The sequence below is a fragment of the Hyla sarda genome, unplaced genomic scaffold (assembly GCF_029499605.1).
Source record: "Hyla sarda isolate aHylSar1 unplaced genomic scaffold, aHylSar1.hap1 scaffold_303, whole genome shotgun sequence".
Classification (NCBI taxonomy): Eukaryota; Metazoa; Chordata; class Amphibia; order Anura; family Hylidae; genus Hyla; species Hyla sarda.
The window spans coordinates 147,205-154,240 of record NW_026609748.1 but is presented as its reverse complement, the minus strand read 5'-3'; the positions used below and the strand labels follow the sequence as shown (position 1 = coordinate 154,240).

The 7,036-nt window shown below is 51.8% G+C and overlaps 2 non-coding genes across 2 annotated transcripts; both read left to right on the top strand.

Annotated features, from left to right (window-relative positions):
* The first annotated feature begins 4,196 nt into the window (after window positions 1-4,196).
* LOC130327833 (U2 spliceosomal RNA) lies at window positions 4,197-4,379 on the top strand. Its single transcript, XR_008872138.1, has one exon. It is a non-coding gene; the product is annotated as a U2 spliceosomal RNA (small nuclear RNA).
* A 2,087-nt stretch (window positions 4,380-6,466) lies between these two features.
* On the top strand, window positions 6,467-6,657 carry LOC130327856 (U2 spliceosomal RNA). The gene has a single exon (XR_008872156.1). It is a non-coding gene; the product is annotated as a U2 spliceosomal RNA (small nuclear RNA).
* The last annotated feature ends 379 nt before the right edge of the window (window positions 6,658-7,036 follow it).

Sequence of the window (7,036 nt, the reverse complement as noted above, 5' to 3'; positions counted from 1 at the left end):
CTGCCCGGGCACTCTCTCCTGCCCCCCGCCCCACCCAGCCTCCTTTCTCTCCTGGCCCAGCAGCACCTAACCCCCCTCCAGCTGCTGGTGCCCGCCCTTCGGAGGACTTTCCTGTGCTTCCTCCCCCAGGTACCATACAGAGGAAGAGGAAAGGAAGGGACAACGTATCAGAAGAGTCCCACAAAAGAAAGATAATCGAGACCTGCGAGACCCCTCAAGCTTCAGATGAGGAGGAGGAGATGGAGCAGGTCTGCGAGAGCCTTGAAGCTTCAGAAGGAGAGGAGGTGATGGAGCAGGCCCAAGTGGAGCAGGTCCAAGCAGAGCCAGTCCAAGCTCAATCTATGGAGGAGCTGCTGCAGGACCCAGAGGTTAAGAAAATCCTGGACACTCCGTCCAACACGGTCTACGACGAGTTCTTGGAAGGGCGCTACGAGAAGCCACAGGAGCCGACAGGCGCCAGAGAAGAGGACCCGTCCGACCAGACTGGTAACTAGTATCAGAACTAACCTCTCTTTTTATTCCCATGGCTGATCTCAACATCTTCTGCATTAATGTGAGGAGTATTAGAGCTTGGTTTAGATTTCAGACTGTTCTTACGTTCTTAGATTCCCAGAGGTGTGATGTTTACATGTTGCAGGAATGTGCTTTGTCTGCTTCTAGGTCTTACAACCATCTGGCCAGGCAGTGGCCTCACGGCCCTTCCTACTGGTCTGGTGGGGGCGACAATAGGTCTGCGGGGGTGGCCATCCTGATCAGGGGAGGTAACTTTGCACTTGATTCCGTCCGGGAGCTCGTCTGTGGCAGACTTCTTGTCGCAGACGGTTCCTGGGCGGGTGAGCCCGTGCGGCTCATCAGCGTGTATGCCTCCCCTGAGAGGGATGTCCGACTGGAGGTTCTCCAGGCCCTGCGGGCTGAACTCGCCACCACTAGAGCAGTAGTGTTGGGTGGTGACTTCAACTGCCCCATTGAGGTGGACGGGCGCAGTTCTGGCACATCCGCCAACCTGGACGTGACGTCTAAACTGCTGATTGAGATGGTGACGGAGGCATCCTTGCAGGACGTTGTCGGGTCCATCGGGAACGGCTCCGTAAACTATACGTGGAGCCGCCCCGATGGCTCGCTCCGTTCTCGGATAGACTTCATCTTCACTTCGAGAGCAGTCAGAAAGGTGTCGTACTCTATGGTCCCCTGCTTCTTCTCTGACCACAGGGCCATTCGATTCCGGGGGACTCTGGGCCATGGATTCCCACCTGGCCCGGGCTCCTGGAAGTTGAATTGTGCCCTGTTGGAGCAGAGGGAGGTCATGGAGGAACTTAGGGATGCTTACCTTGTATGGCGAAATGACAAATGTCTGTTCAAGTGCATCAGCGATTGGTGGGAATATGTTAAAGTCGAATTCCGTTGTTTCTTTCAGGCAAAAGGCAGACAACAGGCGTGTGCGAAGAAGTGGGACTTGAGGAAACTGCAGCGCGAGCTGCGGTCCCTGCAGGACCTGCTCCAGTGTGGCTGGGACGTCAGGGAGGAGCTGGAGGAGACCAAAAAGAGCTTGAAAAGGCACTTTGAGGAGGAATCCAAGCGAATCGTCTTTCGTTCCAAGGTGGAGAACCTGGAGAAGGGTGAGAAATGTAACTCTTTCTTTTTCAGGAAGCTCCATGCCGGCCACACGCCCCTGACTGAGCTACGAGATGAGACCGGACACATGAGGAGCGGCAAGGAGGAAGTGATGGGGGTCGTCCACGACTTCTACAGCAACCTCTACGCCCCCAAGTCATCCGACCCCGAAGCCGCCGAGAGGTTCCTGTCAGGTGTCACTAACGTTGTTGATCCCGCAGGTGCGGCGGCTATGGACGATCCCTTGACGGTGGGGGAGCTGCTCTCTGCCGCTAAATCCTTTAAGCCCGGCAAGACCCCGGGCAGTGACGGTCTCCCGGCCGAGCTCTACGTAGCGCTGGGTGACCTGATCTGTCCGGACCTGTTGGAGGTGTACGAGGAGATGGTGGTGGGGGGCAGAATGCCTCAGTCGTTGAGGGAAGGGATGATCACGATCTTGTATAAGCGGAAGGGGGAGAGATGTGACCTGAAAAACTGGCGTCCCATCTCTCTCCTGAACGTGGACTACAAGATCCTCGCCAAGGTGCTGGCCAACAGGCTGAAACCTGTCATGGGGCAGATCGTCCATCCGGACCAGACCTGCAGCATTCCTGGCCGCAGGATTGCCGACAGCCTTGCCCTTGTGAGAGACACGGTCCATTACATCCAGGACCGCGGGGGCCGCGCCGCCCTGGTCAGCTTAGATCAGGAGAAGGCGTTCGACCGTGTCTCCCACGCATTCATGGACAGGGTTTTGCGCAGGCTGGGTCTGGGGAAGATGTTTTGCTCTTTTGTTAACGTTATGTATTTTGACATTTACAGCACGGTGTTGGTGAACGGCTGGAAGACTGACCCCTTTCCTATTCTTTCAGGGGTTAGACAAGGCTGCCCTCTTTCACCTCTCCTTTTTGTTTGTGTTATAGAGCTCTTCGCTGAGACTATCCGGCAGAATGGAGAGATCAGAGGGATCACCGCACCAGGACCAGATCGCCACGAGGTCAAGTGCTCGCTCTACATGGACGACGTGACCGTCTTCTGCGCTGACCAGCGTTCGGTGACTGCACTCGTCCAGACCTGCGAGGACTTCGGCAGAGCTTCGGGGGCAAAAGTCAACTGCGGGAAGTCGGAGGCCATGCTCTTCGGGGAATGGCACCTGGCTTCTTCCGCCCCCTTCCCCTTTGCTATTAAGCCGGACTTCATTCAAATTCTTGGAGTCTGGTTCGGGAAGGAAGGAGCGGCCCTTAAGTCTTGGCAAGACCGACTAGGAAGGATAAACTCGAAGATCGGACTGTGGAGCTCCAGAAAGCTCACGATGGAAGGCAAGGCACTTGTCCTGCGGAGTGAAGTTTTGCCTGTGCTCCAATATACCGCACAGGCCTGGCCTCCCCATACCACCGTTTGCAAGGCCATCACCCGGACAGTGTTTGGCTTCGTCTGGGGCAAAATGGACAGAGTCAAGAGGACCGTGATGTACAAGGAACCCCGCAAGGGTGGGAAGGGAATACCCGACATCCCCGCTCTGCTGAGGGCCTCCTTTGCATGTGTCACGGTGCAGCGGACTCTTGTAGAAAAGACTGGCTCAGCGGGCAGGTCCATGTCTCGCTTGCTTCTCATGCCCCTCTGGAGACAGCTGGGCTGGGACAAGTGGGACAGCTCCATCCCTTACAACTGGAACACTCCCTGGTTCTATGGGGATGTTGTCCGGTTTGTGAGGGAGCACCAGCTGGAAGGACTGAAACCAGACCTATGGAAGCCAAAGACAATCCACAAGCTCATCCGAGCTAAGGACTCGACCGAGCTGGTTCCGGGACTCCCCGCAGCCACTGCAGAGACAGTTTGGAACAATGTGGCCTCAAAGCGGCTTACCAATGGACACAAGGACTTGTCGTGGATGGCCGTCATGGGAGGTCTCTCTCTCAGGTCATTCATGCATGCCCGCAACCTGTGCAAGACCCGGTACTGCCCCCGTTGCCCCTACGTGGAGGAAACATCTTTCCACGTGTTTTGGCAGTGCCCCTTTGCACAGGGTCTGTTGGACGCCCTAGAACAGGAACTCAGAGACTCAGTGCCCAGGAGCTGCCTATCGTACCATTCGGTGCTTTACGGCCTGTTCCCTGGGACCCACGACGTGGAGGCCATCCAGGAGGCCTGGCGCCTTATGAACTGTTTTAAGGACGCAGTGTGGCTTGCCAGGAACCGCCTCGTGATCAACAGGGAAAACATGTCCGTCCGGGACTGCCGCAGGTTCATCAAGAACCTGCTTAGAGACTATTCCATCTTGGACAGCTCGGCCGTTGATGAGGAAGAAGAGGAGTGAAGACCCCTCTCCTTCTCCCATGTCTCCCTGAAGATACAGCCCAACAGTTTGGCCCTGTGATCCGCCCCCTCCCTACCCCCACATAGTCGCCCACACCCCTACCCCGATCACAGATTGTATTATTTGGTTTTTGTTTGATCTCTTGTGCCTTTATATTGCAGGATTGAGCTGAATGTTAGAGTAGCATGGTGTGCGATGTATAGCTTAGGGAACCTTTGCTGTGTATTGTACTATCATGCTTTGTGTGACTGTAATTTATTGTACGACTTGTAATGACTGAACGGAAAATAAAGCTCTTTCAATCAAAAAAAAAAAAAAATCTGTTCTTATCAGTTTAATATCTGATACGTCCCCTATCTGGGGACCATATATTAAATGGATTTTTGAGAACGGGGGCCGATTTCGAAGCTTGCTTCCGTCGCCCTATGCATTGACCCGATATGGCAGTATCTTCGGGTACAGTGCACCACCCCCTTACAGGGTTAAAAAGAAAGATTCCTACTTTCATTGCTACCTGCTTGCTGGCTAGCCAGCTAGCCAGCCCTGTGGGCCTTGCTGCTGCTGCTGCTGCAGCCAAAAAACAAAAGGTGGTGCTGCTGCTGCTTCTGCTTCTGCTTGTGTCTGGCCGCTGTTGGAGCGTCCAGGCACAGGACTTCTGCTGCTGCTGACTAAATGGCCTCCTTAATTGGATCATTTGAGTAGCCAGCACACCTGTGCAGGTAGGGCATGACATGATAGGCAGCTGCCTTGATAGCGGGTGGGTGCTGAATGTTCCTAATTGACAAAATAAGATTAATGCTTATGAAGAAATATAAAATCTCATCCCTTCCCCAATATCGTGCCACACCCCTACCCCTTAATTCCCTGGTTGAACTTGATGGACATATGTCTTTTTTCGACCGTACTAACTATGTAACTATGTAACATAACATGGGGGGGGGGGTCTCCTGGCTGTTCACACAGGTGTGTCATTGCTGTACATTGACCATGCATTGCTTCTGTGGTATTGCAAAGGCAAAGACAAATGCTTCCAGCCATCCATTGCACTAATGGATTGGTCATCAGCTGGCTGTCTATGTCCCGCATCAATATAGACCAAAGTACAGAGGGTTAGGCTATGCTATTGTGCACCTACCTGATGCATCAGAAGGTGCGAGGCCCTTGCTAAATTCTGTGCACAGACTTTGAGATCTATGCTTTAGACTGTATCTAAACCTGCTCCAACATGGACTGACATTCTGGCCTACTTTCAGCCGATGCGACTTGTCTGTCGCTGAACAGTCGCTTTTTATGTATTCAGCACCTATGTATAATGTTGTAAAAATGCTCTAGAAGCTAAAGTCGCAGAAATGTCACACATATTTGGCCTGCAACTTTCTGTGCGACAAATTCAGACAGGAAAAATCAGTATAAATCCTTAGAAAATTATCCCCCAGTGTCTCCATCTGCTGGCGGTATTGAATAAGCATTGCTGCACTGATGGGGTATGCATTAGACGAAAAAAAAGAAGAAAAAGAAGAATAATACGCCCAGAAAAGAGGCGAAAAGGAGAAAAACGTAAAAAAACGTGAAAAAAAAGTAAGAGGAAGAGAAGGGAAAAAAAGGTGGAAATGGGTTTAAAAGTGATTTCGGCGGAGAAATATATATATATATATATATATATATATATATATATATATATATATACGCGCACACACACACATATATATAAACGTATTCTCCGTTGAGATATTGCAGCCGCTGCTGTGTCCAGGCCCAGGAGCCTTAGCACTGTGCTGTGATGTCACTCAATACCACTGACATCACTAGGTGTAAACAACATCTCTCCTTTGCTGTGTATGTGACTATGGAGCTGTTTGGTGATGTCGTCTATTATGGCCTTCATAGAAGCAACAGGAGATTGTTGCATCCATCTAGAACCCTCAGAACTACAGTGCTATGATGTCACTCACTTCCACAGGCCTTGCAGAGTGTAAACAACAACAACCCAGCTTTGTTGTGTATGTAACCATAGGGATTTGTGATGTCACCTAGAACCTTCACAGCAGCGACAGCTTTATGAGGAGCATCAGCACTGCTCTGCCTGAGCAGAACCATCACCGCCATAGGTTGTCAAATAACCCGGGTTTAACCCACACAGGTAAGTCCAATGGGGTGCAGGCATGTCCTCTATGCTTACAGCTTCCCGTGGGTGTTGGTTTGATACCGTTTGGGGACAGCCAAGGAGGCATCTGCAGGCAACAAAGGTAGGTGTGTGCTTGTGTGTGTGTTTCCTATGCAGATCCTAAGCCCAGTGTCACATGCAAGTAGGAGGAGTAAGAAGGGTTCCTGGCAAATCCGGGTTATGGATTGCATTTAAAAAGGCCCCGTGGGAGTGCAATGGGCCCCTGTCTTGCTGCTTAGCAATAATGGTATGGGTTTAGGTTCTGCTGTGTGTACTGGTGGTTGACTGCCCCCCAGCCCAGAGTGTGCATGGAAAATTGTCTGGCAGCCTCCCTGACAGCAAGCAGTGATAGTGCCCATGAAGGGGACCTTGTTGGGCCCGCCCCTTTCACGGTTATCGCTTCTCGGCCTTTTGGCTAAGATCAAGTGTAGTATCTGTTCTTATCAGTTTAATATCTGATACGTCCCCTATCTGGGGACCATATATTAAATGGATTTTTGAGAACGGGGGCCGATTTTGAAGCTTGCTTCCGTCGCCCTATGCATTGACCCGATATGGCAGTATCTTCGGGTACAGTGCACCACCCCCTTACAGGGTTAAAAAGAAAGATTCCTACTTTCATTGCTACCTGCTTGCTGGCTAGCCAGCTAGCCAGCCCTGTGGGCCTTGCTGCTGCTGCTGCTGCAGCCAAAAAACAAAAGGTGGTGCTGCTGCTGCTTCTGCTTCTGCTTGTGTCTGGCCGCTGTTGGAGCGTCCAGGCACAGGACTTCTGCTGCTGCTGACTAAATGGCCTCCTTAATTGGATCATTTGAGTAGCCAGCACACCTGTGCAGGTAGGGCATGACATGATAGGCAGCTGCCTTGATAGCGGGTGGGTGCTGAATGTTCCTAATTGACAAAATAAGATTAATGCTTATGAAGAAATATAAAATCTCATCCCTTCCCCAATATCGCGCCACACCCCT